The sequence below is a fragment of the Aedes albopictus genome, chromosome 2, assembly GCF_035046485.1.
Source record: "Aedes albopictus strain Foshan chromosome 2, AalbF5, whole genome shotgun sequence".
In the NCBI taxonomy this organism is placed as follows: Eukaryota; Metazoa; Arthropoda; class Insecta; order Diptera; family Culicidae; genus Aedes; species Aedes albopictus.
Window position 1 is genome coordinate 38892666 of NC_085137.1, and position 21358 is coordinate 38914023.

General features: G+C 37.8%; 1 protein-coding gene across 1 annotated transcript in view; it reads left to right on the forward strand.

Moving 5' to 3' along the window:
• The first annotated feature begins 19778 nt into the window (after positions 1 to 19778).
• LOC109421171 (angiotensin-converting enzyme) overlaps positions 19779 to 21358 on the forward strand; it is a 484598-nt gene continuing 483018 nt past the window's right edge. The window contains exon 1 of the mRNA XM_062849491.1: positions 19779 to 20184. The gene's annotated coding sequence lies outside the window, so the exon portion shown is untranslated. The remainder of the gene's footprint in view (positions 20185 to 21358) is intronic.

Consider the following 21358-nt stretch of genomic DNA (forward strand, 5'->3'; position numbering starts at 1 on the left):
TTCGTCGGTCTTCTTCTTATTTTTGTAGAAATAGTTTTCCTTAGGTAGTGCGATAACTGGTACAGGCACCCTAGAGACATTAAAATTAACGAAATTTTAACATTAGTTTTTTAAGTCACTACTTTTTCTTTGAGTTAATCTTTGAAAGCCGGATTGTGAGCTCCAGAACACTCTGTAGGATATTCGGATATCACACTTATTCTTTAATAATGCCCAAACTTCCTGAATAATACTTTCACTATATTTCCACCACTTTACTCTAGAGCTCTAATTCACACGTCTAAACTCTGTCGGTCGCTGACCATGAATCCTCTCTCTTCCCAACTGTGCCTACTGCGATGCTGTCTCTTAATGCTATAGGGTAGACCCTACACACTCCAGTTTTGAAAAAAATGTTTACTAACTGTACCCATTATTCCTTGAATGTGTATTCGTACATTGATCGTACTTCACATCGCTGTGTCCCATCACGACGATAGTCCTTTCAATATTGAGTAGAATAGAAAAGATGCTGATGGACAGGCGAGAAGTCAATCACGTGGTACGCTTTACGTGAAAAATTCAACTGGTCACCAAATGCGCCAAATGCTTCATGTTTATACTATAGTATAAATATATAGTATAATATATAGGTATTACGAACTTTATAGTTTATAGCACGTTCCGGTCGTTGGGCCGAGTCTATGGAATGAACTGGGAACGAGCTCGCCTGAAATATTGCATACAAGTTGAGGGGCCCAGAATCAAATGTGAACTAAACCCCATTTACTCGAAAGTGGATTTTAGTCGATTTAATCGCTTTGCTTCTAACCCCCTCAGTTGGTGCATGAGAATTTGCAGATTCTTCATTACACCAACCAAGCTAGCAATGAAAATGTTTGACACTTCTCAGGTCATTTTGACAGACCGCACACATGCGCGAAAAAGACGGATCATATATTCTACTTTATCGATCTTGTTGCCGTCCTTTGCATGCTCATGATACATCTGTCAAAATGACGTGAGAATTGTCATTCATTTTGAGGTTAGGTTCGTTGGTGTAATGAAGAATTGCATTGGCTCTCTTAAGGAATGGAATGGAAAAAACCGAACGGGAGTGAAAAAAACTTGACAGCAAACCAAAAACTCAACCGCCCGCGCGCGTAGCCTACTGCGATCTCCCATTTACCGTGCCTTTTTGTTTCAATCAGAGTTGATGTAGGGAGCGTCCATAAATTACGTCACGCTTTAAGGGGGGAGGGGGGGTTCAGCAAAGTGTGACGACCCATACAAAACTTTCAGAGGTTCCATACAAAAAGTGTGACATAGGGGGGAGGGGGGGTTGAAAATGACCAATTTTTGCGTGACGTAATTTATGGACGTTCCCACACGTGCTGTAGTCCCATGTACGGGAGCCACATTGCAAGCAAGCTCCCAGGAGCCCTGTACATTTTGAGACTGAAAGTTGTGCGCCTCATTTTTCTCAAGATGTGTCTCATGCGCTTCGTCTCATGCGCTGATTAAATTAGAAAATTTCACGACAAAAACTTCCTAAACGAACGAGAATTGAAACCTTAACCTTTGCATTGAGAGTCCCTAGTCGTATCGCATAAACCAACCAGACACTTGTGTTGTGTACGGAAAAAAGTTGTTGTGGTTCTTCGTTACCAAGAAGGTGTTTTTCACCTTAGATACCAACAGCTCACGCAGCGCATGAGACGAGCTCCCCGGGAGCTATGTGCCTAGCTCGCACCCACCAAATTTTCGTGAGCCTCCTAGCAGCGCAGCACACTGCGATTTTGAAGAGCTGTGAGACAATTTGGTGGGAGGCTCGCTGTCACATTTATGTACACATGAGCAATGGGAAACTCTGGTTTCAATTAAAAAGTACGAGTGATCGTACTTTCTTGTTAAACTTACTTCGGTAGTGCAAAATACATACCTGATATGTGAATTTAATTGCTTCTTGGTGGAATAAAAACGTTACTACATTTAGTTTATCGCTTAAATCACCTTAGCGCAGTTTTAGTTTTTTCACTATGAATGCAGTGAACAAACAGAAACCCGCTTCATGTAAACACACTTTAGTGTCAAAATGATACATTTAAATGTTTCTAATGAGCGTTTTGACATGGTAACAATGCATTAGTGTTGTATTGGTGAAATTGAAGGGAAATTGTCACATCATTCAATCGTAATATGGAAATAACGAAAACATATTCGAAGGCATACGGTGAATGGCGCTTTGACGGTAAATAAACTTTCATCCATCGGTGCTTTCGCTCCGTCGAAAAATAAGTTCAGTGCACGTTGCACTTAGTATGATCACTTACCTTACCTTACCGGTCAGGCTAAGGCCGGGGTGGCCTCTGCTGTACATAGTAGCCGCCTCCATTCCACTCGGTCCATGGCTGTTTGTCTCCAGTTCCGCACTCTGCGTAGGGACCGCAGATCGTCCTCCACTTGGTCGACCCACCTAGCTCGCTGCGCTCCACGTCTTCTTGTACCGGTCGGATGACTCTCGAGAAACATTTTAGTCGGGTTGCTATCCGACATCCTGATGACGTGATCCGTCCACCGTAGCCTCCCGATTTTCGCGGTATGGACGATGGTTGGTTCTCCCAGCAGCTGATGCAGCTCGTGGTTCATTCGCCTTCTCCAAGTCCCGTCTTCCATCTGCACTCCGCCGTAGATGGTACGCAACACCTTCCGTTCGAAAACTCCAAGGGCGCGTTGGTCCTCTGCACGTAGGGTCCATGTTTCGTGCCCATAGAGGACGACCGGTCTAATCAGCGTTTTGTAGATGGTTAACTTCGTGTTACGGCGAACTTTGTTCGATCGTAGAGTTCTGCGGAGTCCAAAGTAAGCACGATTTCCTGCCACAATGCGCCTCTGAATTTCTCTGCTGGTGTCGTTGTCGTCGGTCACCAGTGAGCCCAAGTACACGAATTCTTCAACCGCCTCGATTTCATCACCGTCGATATGAATTCGATGTGGCGGGCGCGGTGATACCTCCCTGGAATTCCTCCCAGCATTTTTTGTTTGTTTTCTTAATAAATTTAACGAGTTATTTAAAAAAATCGTTCAAAAATTTCGATTCGTCTTAAAGTACTCCGCGGGCCGCATCTTGAGGCTTGGAGGGCCGCAGGGGCAGGATGAGCACCACTGCTCTAGATATACCTACCAATGAAAACTATCACATCAATTTGTCCAAAAATTTCTCCACGGATTAATCCAGAAAATCCAACTGTAATTCTTCCAGAGGATCTTGCATATTATAGTGACTTAGGCAACAATTCCCCCGAGATTGCAGCAGGGCTTTAAACAGAGATTCGTTCAGGATTTTTTCCAGATATTCCTCTATGTATTACCCCAGAAATTTACCCGTCATTTCCTCTAAGCATAGCTCCTGTAATTTCTCCATGGATTCTTTAAGATAATTTATCCATGAATTTGTCCGGAATCCTTTAAGAAACAACACAATAGTTTTTGCTAGGGATCTTTGTAGACGCTTATCCATCTCCAGGTTTTAAGTTTTTTTTAATTCAGCCACTGATTTCTCTAAGAAAGGCTAAAATATAAACGACTCATAAAAAAGTGATCATTTTCCATAACAAAATCAGAAATTGCCAATAAAAAAGTAGGGGTGGGAGCAATAATAAACTATAAAATTTCCATAAACAAATCAAAAAGTGCATAAATAATTCAAAACTACCCATAAATAATTGATTTTCGAGCAATAAAAAATGTTAGAATTTCCACAAATAAATCAACAATTGCAATAAAAAACTATATTTTTTCCAACAAAAATGTTTAAATTTTCCATAAATAAATCTGATTTTTCCATAAATAATTTAAAAATTCCCAATTGAAAAACATCAAAAAAGCAATTGAAAATTAAGCAATAAATACGAAATAATGAGCAAAGTAAAAGTAGCGGTTGAGCCATGCGGCGAAGGCTAAAATATAAACGACTCATAGAAAATTCATCATTTTCCATACCAAAATCAGAAATTGCCAATAAAGAAGTAAGGGTGGGAGCAATAATAAACTATAAAATTTCCATAAACAAATCAAAAAGTGCATAAATAAATCAAAATTTCCCATAAATAATTGATTTTTGAGCAATAAAAAATATCGGAATTTCCACAAATAATTCAAAAATTTCAATAAATAACTACATTTTTTCCACCAGAAAAGTTTAAATTTTCCAGAAATAAAACTGATTTTTCCATAAATAATTCAAAAATTCCCAATTGAAAAACATCAAAAAAGCAATTGAAAATTTAGCAATATATACGAAACAATGTGTAAAGTAAAAGTTTCGGCCGAGCCATGCGGCGAAGCCGCATAGAGGATTGAGGAACTGAGGCGAAGTTTCCGAAATCCGACGCGCCTTAACTGCGTCGATTCGGATCTAGGCAATCCACAGATCCAAGAATTTGCTCGGTAGAATGCGAACAGAGATGTTATCCCTTTTTAAAGTCCAACGAGCGTTAGCGAGTTCGGACAGCAAGCGATTGTCTGTTAAATTGCACACATAGTTTCAATCTTTCTAGCATAATAGTTCTGTGATGTAGTATGTTCGAAATTTTTTGTTGGAAAAAATGAAGTTTTTTATTGCAATTGTTGATTTATTTGTGGAAATTCTGGCATTTTTTATTGCTCGAAAATCAATTATTTATGGGAAGTTTTGATTTATTTATGCGCTTTTTGATTTGTTTATGGAACTTTTATAGTTTATTATTGCTTCCACCCCTATTTATTTATTGGCAATTTTCGAATTATTTATGGAAACTTTTGAATTTATTATGGGGCGTTTAATTGGCTGCCATGCGGTGAAGCCGCATAGAGGATTGAGGAACTGAGGCGGCAGAAGGCCGCCGAAGTTTCCGAAAACCGATGTGCCGTAACTGCGTCGATTCGGTTCTAGGCAATCCACAGATCCAAGAATTTGCCCGGTATAATGCGAACAGAGATGTTATCCTTTTTTAAAGTCCGACGAGCGTTAGCGAGTTCGGACAGCAAGCGATTGTCTGTTAATTTGCACAATAGTTTCAGTTTTTCTATGTAGTATGTTCGATATTTTTTGTTGGAAAAAATATAGTTTTTTATTGCAATTGTTGATTTATTTGTGGAAATTCTGACATTTTTTATTGCTCGAAAATCAATTATTTATGGGAAGTTTTGATTTATTTATGCGCTTTTTGAATTGTTTATGGAACTTTTATAGTTTATTATTGCTTCCACCCCTATTTATTTATTGGCAATTTTCGAATTATTTATGGAAAATTTTTAATTTATTATGGGACGATTAATTAGCTGCCTCTAAGAAAGTCCTCCAAGAATTGTAATAAAGAACTTTTCCAAGAATTTTCCTGTGCATTCCTCAATATTCAACTGACAGACATTTCTTTGGGGAAATATTTTTATCTTCATATAAATTTTAAGGATTGTTTCAGGAACTTCTGCAAAGGATTTCTTCAATAGTTCTGTCATGGATGTCATCAAAAATTCTTATTAAAAATCTATATAATTGCTACATTGCTTTGGAAATTCTTCCACGGTTTCTCCGAAATTTCTTTGAGAAATTCCTACAAAGATTTTTTCTATTGGTCTTGCGGTTTCATTAGAAATATCTCCTGGCCTCTCTTCTTCTCTCTCTTTCTCTCGTTTGTCGGGTGAAGATCACTGTTTCCAGATTTTTAGAGATACTTGCAGATTTTTTTTTTTATATATTCCTGCAAATATTTTTTAAGACACTACACCGTCTTCAACCAGAGGTTGTACAGACTGAAAATGCCCTAACATTAGACAACGGACATCACACGAAACACCCAGTGGCCCAGTCGAGAATCTTCCGTTTGACGAAAAGTTTTCCCCGACTGGAGCGGGTATCGAACCCACACTCCGAGGCTTACAAAATGACTAGATGACCGTGACGCCTCGAGCCGCACGGCCATGAAGCCCACGTTCCAAGAAATCCATGGTGGAATGCCTTAACAAATCCCATAAAACTTTTGGAGATACCTTTGCAAACTCTTAGGAAAAAATCTTAAAATTTTTTTCCGAGGATTTTTTGGATAAAACTTCCTAGAGCGATATCTGAAGTTATCTTTTGAGCAATTCCTGAATGAATGCCCAGCCCACCCAAGTAACTTTTTGATGACCAATTGGTCATGTAGAGGTTTTAATAAACGTCAATAAGGTTTTGACCTTTTGTTTTGGTTATATCATGGTTATCATAGCCTATTCTTGTTTATTTACCTAAAAAATACCTTAAGATACCCCTAGATTATTGAAAAAAAAAAATAATAATAAGAGAGTTATGGAGTTATGGAACTCTGCAAATCATCCCAAGGAAAAAATGTCTGAAGAAATTGAGGAGATATTCCTGGAAAAAATCGTAGAGGAATTTCTGAAAAAATCTCTTTAAAATGACTGTAGAAAATGTGGTTAAAAGTACTGGTGTAAATCTTGAAGAAATCTCTCAATAAATTTTTAAGGGATCCCTGGAGGATGCTCTGAATGAATCCTTGTAAGAACTCCTAGATATATTCTCAGAAAAAATATAAAATTTCTGGAAGGTATTGCACACACAAATCCTTCAACTACTACTTGGAAAAATGATCTGAAGGAAATCTTGCAGAAACAATTAAAAAAAAAATCCAGGAGGAATACTTTAAAGAACAACTGAAGAAATCAATTTTTGAGGGAATCTTTGGAATAATACCTGAACGAACTGAAGAACTCTTCGTAGATATTCATAGACAAATTTCTGTGAATATTCCTTGAAAAATGCTATGCAATTAATTTGGAGTAATTTATGCAGGAACTGTTAAGAGAACCAGTGAAGAAAAGCATTTGAAAGAACGCTTGCATGAAGGACTGAAGAAATCCAATGGAGGAACATCCTTAATCATCTTTTGAGAGTTTCCATATAAAAGTCCTAGAAAATCCTTACATGAATGAAGTAACACTTGAAGGAACCTCTGAAGCAATTCAAGCAATAATTTCTAAAAAAGCTTCTGTAAAACATTCTGAATTTCTAAAAAAAACCTAGAGGAATTTTTGAAAGAGTCTTCGGATCTCTGTAAAATAATTTTTTGAAAAAAACATTCGGGGGAATTCTTGGAGAAACTTCTGGACAAATTTCCTGAAGGAATTTTCGGAGGATTGCCAAAAAAACTATTGGAAAACATCTGACAATATGTCTGGAGTAATTCCTCCAGAGCATGAGCTTGTATTAATCCTTGAAGGAATTTCCTACAGCATATACCAAAATTTCAGGATAAATTCGGAAGAAATTTTTGAGGAAATCCATGGACCAGTTTCAACATTATTTTTTGAGAAATTTCTTGAGAAACTCCTGAAGAAGTGCTAAATAATATTCATGAGGTGATTCCTGAAAGAATCTCTAGAGAAATTTTCAAAGAAATTTGATAGCAATGCACTTTAATGGGAAACTAGAAATTTCAAGGAGAATTCTTGCAAAACTCAGGAATTTCAGCAAGAATAATCCTTGCTCGAAAATTACAGAAAAAAATCGTTGAATAATGATGCATGAAGGGGTTTTCCCGGAAAATTCTTAAAAGGCGCAATCATGAAGTCATTTCCTCAGGGTGGACTGGTGTAGGGAACGCTGAAATTTGTAAACCTTGAGTAACCAGCACTGATTTTACCATGACAGCACTGCTCTAAGGAAGATTTGAAATATGGCAGAAACGTCGGGCAAAATAAACTAGCTCTATTCGAGTTCTGCCCCGGAAAAATCTGCCAAAACTTTCATCAGAATTCATTTAACTCCTCTATAGAAAAAGTTCACAACTATTCAAACAATTTTAAAACGTTCATATTCTAACAGAAACATCTATCGAGGCAATTTTCATGGCCTAGCTTTGCAAGCAGTTTTTAATCAGTTGAAGGCCACCAGCATTAAGTTCAGCATCTCGCAGCAACCGCTAGCACACCACCTTAAAGCTGTCTACAATTCAGGAAACGACCCATTACTCATCGCTCTAGCTGGAAAAACTTGGCAACGTTTTCCGGGCCTGAGCCAATGCTTGCAGGAGCATAACATTAGTATGATCACACGATTTACGAATACCAAACTCCGCCTCGAATGCTTCCGCAGGCGGAGATGCGACGCGACAAAGAGCGAACTCGTTTTCTGTTCGCAACGACAGCACCAGCAGCTGTCATCGTCCTCATGCTGTGGAGCAACAACAAACGAACAAGCGAACTGATAGGGTGATAACCATTGTTTTGGCATGAAGTCTATGCAATTTGGAGTGTTATTTTTAAAATCTTTTTTTGGCTAATCTACAAAAGATAGAGTTTTGCTGTCAAAGAAACATTTTTAGAGAACAAGTTTTTGCATGTTTTGTAGAAGAACTTTTTAAACAGAAGTTATTTATTCATTTGAAATTTTTAATTAAAAAAGACTGAGTTTTAGACACTCTTTGCAAACTTTTTGAAATTTGAACCTTTTATGCAGTTTTTACCAAATCCCCGTCAGAAAAGCTAAGAAAGATAAGATCATAAGCTTTCATTTCGAGCATCAATGCTTAATGTACGACCTTTAGTTTCTAAGATATTGGGTTTCAAAAATGAACTAATTAAAAAAAATTAAAATGTGAATAACCCACTTAGCAGTGATTTCCAACCCTATGTTCCTTGGGCATTTTTTCATAATTTTTGAAGACTTAGCTACCTTAAGTCCAGAAATCACCCTGTATATCCTATGAATTTCGTCAGCAAACGTCCATACTGCTTTCGAGGCACGATTCTTCATATTGTTTTGAACCAAAACATTGGTTTGTTGTATAACCAGTAAAGGGCATTTTTGCCCAAAAGTGGACCCCTTACCAATTCCACAATGCAATGGGTCCAGAGCCGTATTTAAGAAGACAAAAAGGTTTGACATTGTCATCTGAGAAATTAGGGTCGTCCCCCTAGTTCAACTGACTCAAACATCTGCTTCTTAATAGTTTATATACGTTTACAAAATGTTCTACATAGTTGTAAAAGAACTTATTTAGTACAAGTTTGCCTAAGAACCATTATTTTATCTCTTATGGTTCCTAACTTATAGTTTTTTTTAAGTTTTATGTTAGAGTGATTCATGAAATACAGTTTTCTCTTACCATAACTTTTAATTTATTCGTTTCACGGTAGGGCGATGGAAGCGCGAGTGTGAAATCCGGGATCAAAATCGCGCAACAATGTTCGTGGGTCAATCGGTTTTTACGGTGACGCGTTTGATATTGAACGACCATTGACGTATGCGTATTTCTCTTACTATTGTGTGGGGTAGTAGGTTGTCCCAAAAATTGCACATGATCAAAAAGCTTGGGGGCTCACCCTGCAAATGAAAGCTAAGGGTGTTAGAAACAAACTTTTGTATGACGGCAACTTTCAGAAATGACGTTTAGAGGTCGCCCCGACGAAATTTTTGAAAAATGGCCATTTTTCTTAATAAATTTCATACAAATATTTTTTACCGTACAAAAATTGGCAATACCTACTATTTTATATTTTTTGTAGCTTGATATGAATCCAAACTACTTGGAAAAAATAATTAACGACATGTTTTGCAGGTAACTTTTTGATACTGAATTTTTGAATATACTAAAATTTGTCATTTTTTGATATACTGTGCCTTTTACCTATCATAAAACGTATCTGAACCGTATGCTAATTTAAAACAATTTCCATATAAAGATCGGAAATTTTATGAGGAAAAACTTTGCCGAAGATAGCATGGCGTTTTTTCTATCCGTTTTAGAGTTATTCACAATTTGCTATTTGGTGTAATTTGAATTTTTATGTATTTTTCTAAAAATGTCACATAAGAACTTCCCAAAAACACATACAAAGTAAAAAATCACGTATGCTCAACAAGTTTTTGTCCTGATTGTGTTATGGATTTATGGTGACAACATTATTTGATTTTTATTTTTTGTTATTCAATCCCTTCATATAGAAATTAACTAGCAAATATTTCTTAAACAGCTAGCTCTCTTGACAAGCTTCGTACAGCCTACTGATTTTTTGAAGATTTTCTCCACAAAATGTTGAGCCATATTTTCGCGTTTATCTTACTTTCCTGTCGATATTCTCAATTATTTTTCTACATGAAGACGTATGAGTCCTGGACCAGTGAAACAGCCCAGGAAACAATGGCAAAGTGCGAATACATTGATCCATGTTAAATTCAAATCACGATTACGAACATCTTACGTAAGAATACCAATTTTTAGATACTAAGTTCCAATTCTATACATTCTGAAAAGCAGGGCATGTCTTTTTTACACCTACTGTTTTGAACTATCTTATCAACACCGAAAATGAGATACACCGAAGCAAATTGAAACGGGTGGGATGAGATGAACCAGTGAGTTAACGTAATGTTATCCAAGGTTAGAACAATTTGATTACCATAACACATACACGGCATACAATAAAACAAGATGGGCTATTCTATACATTATTGGTAAACAACAGTTTTGGACATAAACAAGTGACGTCATTTTTATCGTTCTATATGTTAATCAAAATGATAGGGACTACTAGAACGTTTTACTCATGTCTTTGAACGATTAGAACAACATCATTGAACAATAAAATCAGCATGTGTTGCGGAATGTATCACCTTCTAAATGGTATAGAAAAAGTGCCGTGCATTTGATTGTGTATTATGCTCGTATAAGCCATTGTCAGTACACAACCGTTAAAAATGCCATGGCCTACTGAGGCATCCAGTGAAGAGAATTGTCAGACAAAAGAGGCACAAATCAAGCAACAAAGAAGGTGCGACGATTACTCTTTACCCCTACTGGTAACAGATAATGACATGATCTCGAAATTTTTTGTTACAGACAAAACGGAAGCTGAATTTGTTGCGTATTTTTCAACTCGTGAATAATCCATTATTGCTAACCCAAAGTCGAAACTGTTTGATGATAGGGCTTCACTAGAGTTGCAGTGTTTACCGACTCGAAGTTACCGTTCGAAAATCGCAATGCAAGGCTTAAAAATCTCTAAACTCGTGGTGTACGATGTTAATCCCATTATTTTCAAGTTGGGACAAACTTATGTCGTATGGGTTTGTTTGTCGCAACAAATACAGGTTGCGACATTGTCATTATTGTTGCGCGATGGTTGAATTTTGATTCACTGGAGGCATCTCAAAATGGTACCTAATGATAAAGTTTCTCGCTAGTAGGTACCTTTATTTATCAAAGAAAATGGATTTGTCAACGGAAATAAAAATTCAATAAATGATGCCACCATAATTCCTAAACACAATCAAAACAAAAACTTGTTGAGCATACATGATTTTTTACTTTGTATGTGTTTTTGGGCAGTTCTTTTGTGATTTTTTTAAATACCTAAAAATCCAAATTTCACCAAATAGTAAATCGTGAATAACTCTAAAACGGATAGAAAAAACGCAATGCTATCTTCGGCAAAGTTTTTCCTCATACAATTTCCGATCTTTTTATGGAAATTGTTTTAAATTAGCATTAAATTCAGATTCTTTTTATTATGGATAAAATGCAAAGTATATAAAAAAATGACAAATTTTAGTATATTCAAAAATTCAGTATCAAAAAGTTACCTGCAAAACATGTCGTTAATTATTTTTTCCAAGTAGTTTGGGTCCATATCAAGCTGTAAAAAATATAAAATAGTGGGTATTGCCAATTTTTGTACGGTAAAAAATATTTGTATGAAATTTATTAAGAAAAATGGCCATTTTTCAAAAATCTCGCCGGGGCGACCTCTAAACGTCATTTCTGAAAGTTGCCGTCATACAAAAGTTTGTTTCTAACACCCTTAGCTATCATTTGCAGGGTGAGCCCTTAAGCTTTTCGACCATGTGCAATTTTGGGACAACCTAGTGGGGTAGCCATTGCGACCAAATAAATTATATCCGTGATTAAGACCGCGACGTGTATTTCCTTATAACTAGTGGATCATATCACCTACCAGAGGTGGCTCCTACATAGATCCACACCTTACCCTACCCTACTAACAAATACTCCTTTCCGTGACAACTGTAGGGATGCTGTGGATTCCACGGTTTCTAGTAACAACGGATGTCGAACTAACATTCCTTCCCTTTCCCAATGACTGTAAGGACGTGGCCGGCGCCGTTATTGACTTTAAAATGTTGAACTCTCGAATTGTGCACATTGAGAATGGTTAGCTAGTCTCAAGCTTTCACATTCATTGGTTCCTGTGAAACTTCGATTGTTCTGGTCAATCACGGAGTAGCAATATTTGTTAGAAACATAACGTCGGAAGCAGTGCACTGAATAACATCAGATTTACTATGCAGCGCACTACTTCCGACATTATATATAACGCATACGAAAGGCAGCGGAAGTCAATGGTTTTACTTCCGACACCAATTTAGTGCTAAATTCACAATAGGTTTCTCTTGGTAAGCTCCGCCGGAAGACCATTGCTTACGCTCCTAGGCAACAGTTCCATGTGGTGAATCTAGACTGAAAAGCGATAATTCGATTACACCATGGGTTGCAAAACGATGAGTCGAAAAGGAGAGCGTTCTACATAGCTCTGGTCCTTAAAAGTTCTTACCTCATGCTTCCACGGGTCAAGCGATGACAAAGACTAAGAGTTGTGTGCTTAGCTGGTAGTGCAGCCTGGACACGGTTGTCCTTCTGACTTTAGCTAGATTCTGGCATCCAGTGGCTAAGTAAGAAATGCTGCACCACGCCCAGCTAGATCCAAGGTGGTAGCCCCATCAGCGTGGTCGCTGAAGTGGCAGCTGCCTACAAGATACTCTCTCAAATTTTATGCCGCCATCTACCACCGATTGCAAGAGAGTTCAGGCTGGAATCATGGGTGAACGCCCTACAACGGACCAGATTTTCGTCATCCGCCAGGTGCTGCAGAAATGCCGCGAATACAACGTGCCGATACATTACTTGTTCATCGATTTTAAATCGGCGTATGCACGAGTTCGGATTCCCGAATAAACTGATACGATTGATCAAGGCGACGATGGATCGAGTGATGTGTGTAGTTCGAGTATCAGTGACACTCTCGAGTCCCTTCGAATCTCACAGAGGGTTATGGCAATGTGATGGTCTGTCGTGCTTGCTGTTCAACATCGTTTTAGAGGGTGTAATAAGGAAAGCGAGGATAAACACGAGTGGGACGATTTTCACGAAGTCCGTTCAGCTGCTTGGTTTCGCTGATGATATTGATATTATAGCTCGAAAATTTGAGATGATGGCGGAAACGTAGATCCGACTAAAGAATGAAATCAAGCGAATCGGATTAGTCATTAACAGGGATTGGAACACTCACTTTCAAAGAGTAACACTCACTTGATATTTTCTCAGCTCAGAAGCGTGCAATCAAGAAACGATGTATGAACGACTTTTGCCTTGTGGTGTTGTCTAAAAGTTTGCCGAATAGAGTAATAGTGTAATTTACATTCACCTCGTGGAGAGTTGTCTTCGCAGCTCCCTGACGACTTCGGTATGCATGTGCGACCCTTACTCTATTCGGCAAACTTTTAGACAAAACCACAAGGCAAAAGTCGTTCATACATCGTTTCTTGATTGCACGCTTCTGAGCCGAGAAAACAGCAAGTGAGTGTAACTCTGTGCAAGTGAGTGTTCCCATCCTTAGTCATTAATGTGTCGAAGATAAAGTTTTTGATGGCAAAGGGCTCCAGGGAGGAATCAGCGCGCTAGCCACCCCGAATTTATATCGACGGTGATGAAATCGAGGCGGTTGAAGAATTCGTGTACTTGGGCTCACTGGTGACCGCCGACAACGACACCAGCAGAGAAATTCAGTGGCGCTTTGTGGCCGGAAATCGTGCTTACTTTGGACTCCGCAGAACGATCGAACAAAGTTCGCCGTAACACGAAGTTAACTATCTAGTAGATGATCTACAAAATGCTGATTAGACCGGTAGTCCTCTATGGGCACGAAGCATGGACTCTACGTGCAGACCAACGTTCCTTTGGAGTTGGAAGACACACAGCCATGGACCGAGTAGAATGGAGAGGACTCCTACCTACAGAAGAGATCACTCAGGCCTTAGTCTGACCGGTAAGGTAAATATGCCTACAGTATGACCCATAAAAAAATGCGACAGTTTTCAAAGTCATCGTTCCCCTACTTCGAACTGATTAACCTCGCATGTATCTATTGGATATTTAGTATAGTAGAGCCACTAATCTTATAATGGCAAAGGAACATAGACTGATTCCATGCAAATACCTTCGGAAATATAACGTTGAACATATGGATGTCGAAATCGTCCACGCGCCAGAGGCCGTTTTTTAAGGATATAATTTTCTTTCAATTGCTTTCAATCACATTCAATCAAATTTTATTTTCAAAATAATACTTTTATGGCTGGATAAGGTCTTCAGGAGTTGGTTGGTTCGTCGGACAAGCACGAAAAAAAAAATTATAAATTATAAAAAAAAAATTATAAATTATAAATTAAAAGACATTTTGTGAAAATTGAATTATTTGACAAATGATAAGGCCGGAACAAATCTCATTTTCTTCTTTTGTCACTTTACTCGTTGACTCGTTAAGGGGGAGGATTATAAATAATAAGTGCATTTGATGCAAAATTACCCAAACAATTAGGCAAAATCGTCAAACTCATCGGATTTGTTTAGACATTTTCTCGACGACTCTAATTTCATTTTAAAAAGTTTAAATTTCCTGAATAATTTATTTGTGTCCCCCCTCAAAATGTCGAATTCCGACCAAAATTTTCCGAGGGGGCGGTGACATTAGAGAAAATCGAAATTTGTGTCAGCCTAATTTTTAGAAAATATTATGTTTTAAGCATGAAATTGTTTTTAAGTACATAATATTTGTACCTATCATAAAGGTAGGTATATATGCCTTCATCGACAAAAAAATGTTTTGAAAAATGTTCTAACAGTGTTAAGTTTTTTATTAATTTATCTTAAATACGGTTTTTAATATGTAGCACCTTTTTTAGTTTTTGTTTCCTAAACATTTGAAATTATTTTTAAAATATTTTTCAAACATGGGCGTATTAAAGAGTACATATTTCTTCATGGTTTCCATGTGTTTAAAAGTTTTTATCTTAGTTCATTTTGCTATGAAAATTATAGGAAAACTTGATTTTATTTAGAAATTGTTAACAATTATAAGGTATCCCATATACGTAACCAATGAATATTTTGACAAAAATTTTAGAGATCCTGTATGACAATGACCTCCTTATTGTATCCTAATCCAAAAAAGTTTAATTCATTGGGATTATTTCATTAATGCCACATTTCATTATGCCACAAAAGTTCAGCTTATTGGACGCAGTGGCTTAAATTCCCCAACAGGGGAGGAAAAAAAAAATCTCATCTGAAAATTTGAAAATCTTTCATCGAGGGAAACTAAAGTTTTTGTGATTTGAAGATTTTGAGCCATTTCTATAGGATTTTCTTATATGAGTAAATATGCACGCACGGTGTGCCTGATACCTCTATTAACAAACAAAAATGTGCTCCAAACTCACACTCGGCGTTCGAAAGATATACTACTCTAATATCTCCTCCGAAAATTTGAAAATGTTTTATCGAGGGAAACCAAAGTTTTTACTGTTTGAAGATTTCCCTATATTTTCATAGAATTAGCTCATATATGGGAATATGCGGTGTTCTTCATATCTTAAACAAATAATAACACTGCTAAACAAAATTAAAAAAAAAAAAAGAACAGGGTTTTGGAACCCTAGAAGTATCATAGTGAAAGAATTTTCGAAAAAATATTGGACTTCACAGTTAAAGACCGAAGTTTGAATTGAGAACTTAAGGTATTCAACTGATATACGCATTAGAGTTTCTAGGGTCCCAAACCCCTATTTTTTTGTCTCATCCCAGACGCGAACTAGTGTTGAACGGCGTCATGAGTTTCACAAATTCCAAAAGTACAATAAATATTCAAGCAACTTCTCTGAAAATTTGGCAACATTTTGTTTTATCTGAATTAACGAGATTTTTAGCCCTAGGCTAGTTCATCTCGGGACCCACGCTTTACTTCCCTTCCGAAGAAAGAACTGAAATTTTGTGAGTTTGTCGGGAGTGGGATTCGATCCCAGGTCTTCGGCGTGATAGTCAAGTGTTCTAACCATCACACCAGGTCCGCTCCACATTTGGCAACATTTCATTAAGAGGAATGTCAATTACCGTAGTTTAATATTTCATAGTTCTACCTGCTACTCGAATACAAATAAAAAAGTGGCACGCCGTGAGCTTTGATTACATAAACTTTCAAAGTGTTTTTTTTTGTTTTTAAGCACGTTATAAATATATTGGTATCTTGTCGGTGAATTTGAAAACATTTCATGGTGAAACGAGAGTTAAACATGTTGGTTTAAGTCTATGGTTAAACTGAATTAACAGCCCAATGTTTTGGTATTCCTAGGAAGCTTTGTCAATCGTTGGTATAATGTTTAAGATATTGAAGCTTTTAAAGTAAACCTAAATGCTAATCGTTTTACTACCCAGCTTTTATACGTCATGTTACTAACGTCTCTTCCGTGAATTTAGAAATTTTACATTTGAATGATCATCAGTAACAACAATTTTAAGCTTTCAATTTCATTGGAGATATGCATACTACCGCTTTATCTATAAACACGTTAAAAACACTTACTGAGTTTTGTAATAGTATCGCTTACAAAATATATATTCATTGCGAGGAATGATTAACACGAGAAATTGAAATAATATTCTATGAAGTTACCACATTTTCATTACACTTTATCAAAATATGATATGATATTTTCAAACCACTGTAATTTGCGAGCGTTTCAATGAAATGTTGTCAAGTTTTCAGAGAAGTTGTTTGAATGTTGTATCTTCGGAATGGTGTTTGTAAAACTTATTAATATGTAGGGTATTGTACCATTTGGGCAGGTGCGCCTATTTTGGGCACTTGCCGCTATAACTAAGTCAATTTCAAACCGATTGATTTGAATTTTTGTACAGAGTTAGATACTGTACGTGCCTAACTCTATACAAAATTCCAAATCAATCGGTTTGAAATTGACTTAGTTATAACGACAAGTGCCCAAAATAGGTACACCTGCCCAAATGGTACAAGACCCTATTTGTTTATGATTTGAAGAGCCAATGAAACATCCTATGACAATATTACCATATATGAACTTATTCTATGAAAATAGATGAAAATCTTCAAACAGTAAAAACTTTGGTTTCCCTCGATAAAACATTTTCAAATTTTCGGAGGAGATACTAGAATAGTATATCTTTCGAACGCCGGGTGTGAGTTTGGAGTACATTTTTATTTGTTAATAGTGGTATCAGGCACACCGTGTGTGCATATTTACTCATACAAGAAAATCCTATAGAAATGGCTCAAAATCTTCAAATCACAAAAACTTAAGTTTCCCTCGATGAAAGATTTTCAAATTTTCAGAGGAGATATTAGAATAACATATCTTTCGAATGCGGGGTGCCACTTGGGTGGACATTTTTATTTGTTAATAACGGTTTTTGGCACACCGTGCACATCTTGCCGCGCCCTTCCCTTTTTTTGTGTGATTTACTTTTAGTAATGATAGCGTGTCATGGGAGTCGGAAAACCGTCAACACATTTACTTTATTGGGAAAGGGCGTTATGTTTTTAAGTTGTTTGACACAATTTCATCCGTAAAATCATAGGACAATGTACTGACTGACCTACCCAAAAAATTTTGTGCCTGTGTAGGGTTTATCATACTGCTTACTCACTACTCGCTATTGATTATGACATTCTGAACCCTGACGACTGTTCACTGATATTTTTGGAAATTCATCGCTATTCTTGGATCCAACCATTGCGAACAGCTGAAAGAAAAACGCTGAAGGCAGTAAATTACAAAATCACGAGGAGCTAACAGTTTTCTTAACAAATTCATACAATTATTAAACTACCATAACTGCTCATGCAAATGTTTCGAACTAATTTAAAAGTCTTCGGTAATGACTTGCTAGCTACAACAAATAACGTTCAACACGTCACCTTTTCACACGTGCTTGAACCTGGCGTTAGGGCTTGTTCACAAATGTCATAACGCTGGAGGGGGTGGGTGGGTGACCTTCATGGTGTTACAGCCCGAACAAATAAATTTTTTCCCCATATAATTAGTGTTACGAAGGGGTGGGTGGGTGTCGGCAAAGGCCAATTTTGGCGTTATGAAATTTGTGAATGAACCCTTATGGTGATTCACTTTCGTTCAACTGAACGAGTTTCCGCTTATCATCCACCAACCGGCAGCGGCGTATAGACATTAGACAACCTGTAGCGTGATGATGACAATCATTCACGAAAGCGGTAAACAATTTGGTTCTCACGGTTTTGCTGCAGTTTCGCAATAGTAACCTATTGTCTTTCTCACAAAATTGAATGCGAATTCCATCACTAGACCAGTCAGGACGTTAGTCAGCAGCAGCATCCTTGACAGTGGTCCTCACTCATATGTACGATTCACGTAATTTTATGACCCTCAGAAATATTCCAAGCCACAATTGAAAGAAGGTCATAAAACGCGCTGCTCACACATTATGTGACAATGTGACATGTATCGGCAGGTGGCAGGCAGCTACCCAGCTACCGTAATGTGACATGTCTTCTGTTGCGGGCGGGCAACCGCGGGATGAAAAACCGCGTGCGATGCTGATCAAAAGACCAAGGGCCTCTCTGCGGTCGGTCGTCGGTCGTCGTCATCGTCAGAATGGGCAGCATTGTCTTTGTGGCTGGGGATGGGATAGGCGCTTTATTGTACCTACCTTGGTATGAAGGCAGAAAACGGCATATGTGCGGTTTCGACTTCGCTGTGCGTCGACGACCAACGGGTGGTGGTGTATGGTAGTTGAACGAGCACTTATGAATGGCAGTTTAATTTTCATCAACCTGCTAAGTACGTGACTGCTTCTATTCTGAGCGCTCGTTGAAGTCTCCCGACACGAAAGCTTCTAGTGAGCGAGGGGTAGTCAGATTTGAAAACACATCCCGTCTGCATTTGCTGATACAATTTAATGGCATTTAAAGACATTTACTATTTTCTCCTAAGTATCTCAAGATCTTCATAGAAACCTTGATAGATTTGTTATGTTCGTCAATGAATTTCCCTCTAGTTGCATCTTGATTTTTTCCGCAATGTTTCCAAACTATGCATCTGCGGGCCCCTCGCCCGGAAAAATTAACGTGTGCTGGCCGTTCGTCGTTCTACACCCAGCCTGAACCAACTCAGCGGGGCGGTGTGCGAGCAGAAAATTGTCTCGGGAAAAACTCGCGACAGTCAGCACACACTTTCAATTGTAATTGTGATATGTTTTGATAAACCGTAAGAAAAACATGTTATAGGTACATACTTGCACTTGCACTCGGTGGCATGATTCCTTCCTTAAGTTCTCGAAGCAGTCAGGGAGTGTGTGAGTGAACTTGACTGGGCGATATTTAGCATTGCCTGTCTGTTGGTCGGTTAATTTGAATGTCGTCGGCAACGGTGGATTGGGTTGGGGTGGACAGAGCGTTATTGTTCCCGCCGCTTGCTGCTGCTTGTGTCTAATCAACGTGCGCCTTAGGTCCACACATTCATGTGCTACACCGTCGAAATAGCGCCACGCCGCGCCGGGCAATAACGTAAGTACCCGCATCTCTCCGGGCTTCTCTCAAGCCCATGCCGCCGTGATGAATAGTTTAAAGATAGAAGTTTTCATTTGTAAGTATATATGGCAACAAACAGCGTGGCCCTATCAGCTGAATGCGATATGAGTTGACGAACGATTGTTTAACGTATAGTTAGAGTGTCTTAGTCACACTTTAGGCAGTAAGTAGTTTGTTTGGTGGTCTCCGGAGGCCGGAACCCATTCCCAGTTTAGGTCGGAAGCTCGTCGCGAACGGTTACCAACGGTGGTTTCGGTGGATATCGGTATCGCGGATCAATTGATCGGTTGATGGGGCGTGAGAATTTTTCACATGAGAGAAGAAATTAGTGTTGAGTTTGAGGAATGGTGATTCCTGAGGGTTAAAGAAATCAAGAAAATAGCAAAAAATTTCAGTGAAGATCATTTACAAACAACATCAATCAAGTGAATGAAAAAGTGATTTATATAAAACTACAGAGAACAAGTGTATGCTTCCAAAGCTGTTTCTAGCGAGGTGAAAACGAGTGAATAACTATCAAGCTTAGTTGAAAGATTCACTTTCACACTACTATATGTATATTTGAGGCACGAGTAGTTTGCAAATTTGGAGGTGTAAATTGAAACTTACCGTGGAAGTAGGATTTATTTTGAGCGTACAAAAAAAAACGTTGTCGTGCCCTTGCATCGAGTATATTCTTCCGGCTACAAACTACTGCTAGCTGCTTTTAATTTCTGTTCACATTATATCTGGATATTTGTATGAGAATAATGAAAAACATTCGAAGGGCTATAACTTTTTCTATGTAATGTCTAACGACTCAACTGGAACAGTCTCTGCTTCCCAACTTTAGTGTTCTATGTGCACTTTAACACTTATTTACTGTAAGCTTTCCTTGCCAATTGACCATTTTGCATTCGTATATCGTATGAGAAACGACAACAGTTGAGATTTAAAGATGATTAACAATGATATACTCAAGCTTAGAGACATTTAATTATGTGAAGAACACTTTTAAATATAGGGTGCGTGTACAAATTATGGCACTATCTAAGAACAGCTATTTATACAAACATAACGAGAAGACCAACGAATGTCATCAATAAGTTAAAAGACAGTTTCCATATTTTACAGGAAAAATATAGAAACGGAGCCAAAACTACTGTTAGTATTGATTACAGCGTGTGCCAATGATAGGAACCCTGTACCAGTTATGGTTACATTTTTTAACTTCAGTTCCTTTTCGCACTATTTGCATGTTAGCCATAACAGTTACACTATGGCGAAAAAAGGAATCCGAAATTTTAAGGAAAATGATTTATTTCTACCATGATTTGAGGAAAATGTGGAGTTTAAATGAGTGCGACTATCTTTTGTGAACGTGATCTGTTAGCATAGCATAGCATAGCACGAATACTTGCACAAATCGTGGATGGAGCTGCAAAGATGAGCATATCCATTTCTATTGCAAATTTCGCCACTATCTACAATAACATAGACCCACTCATCTCCACACACCTGGCCAAGTCCTTGCAAGCATTTTGGTGAGTCCTATCATCAACTTAGAAAGCGTCCAGAACTGAAACGGCTTCCAATAGATGATACGATGGTGAAAATAGCGAATAGTAATAAAATATAGGGGCATATAACAATCTAATGGGCAAATAATGAATCGGAAAGATCTCACCAA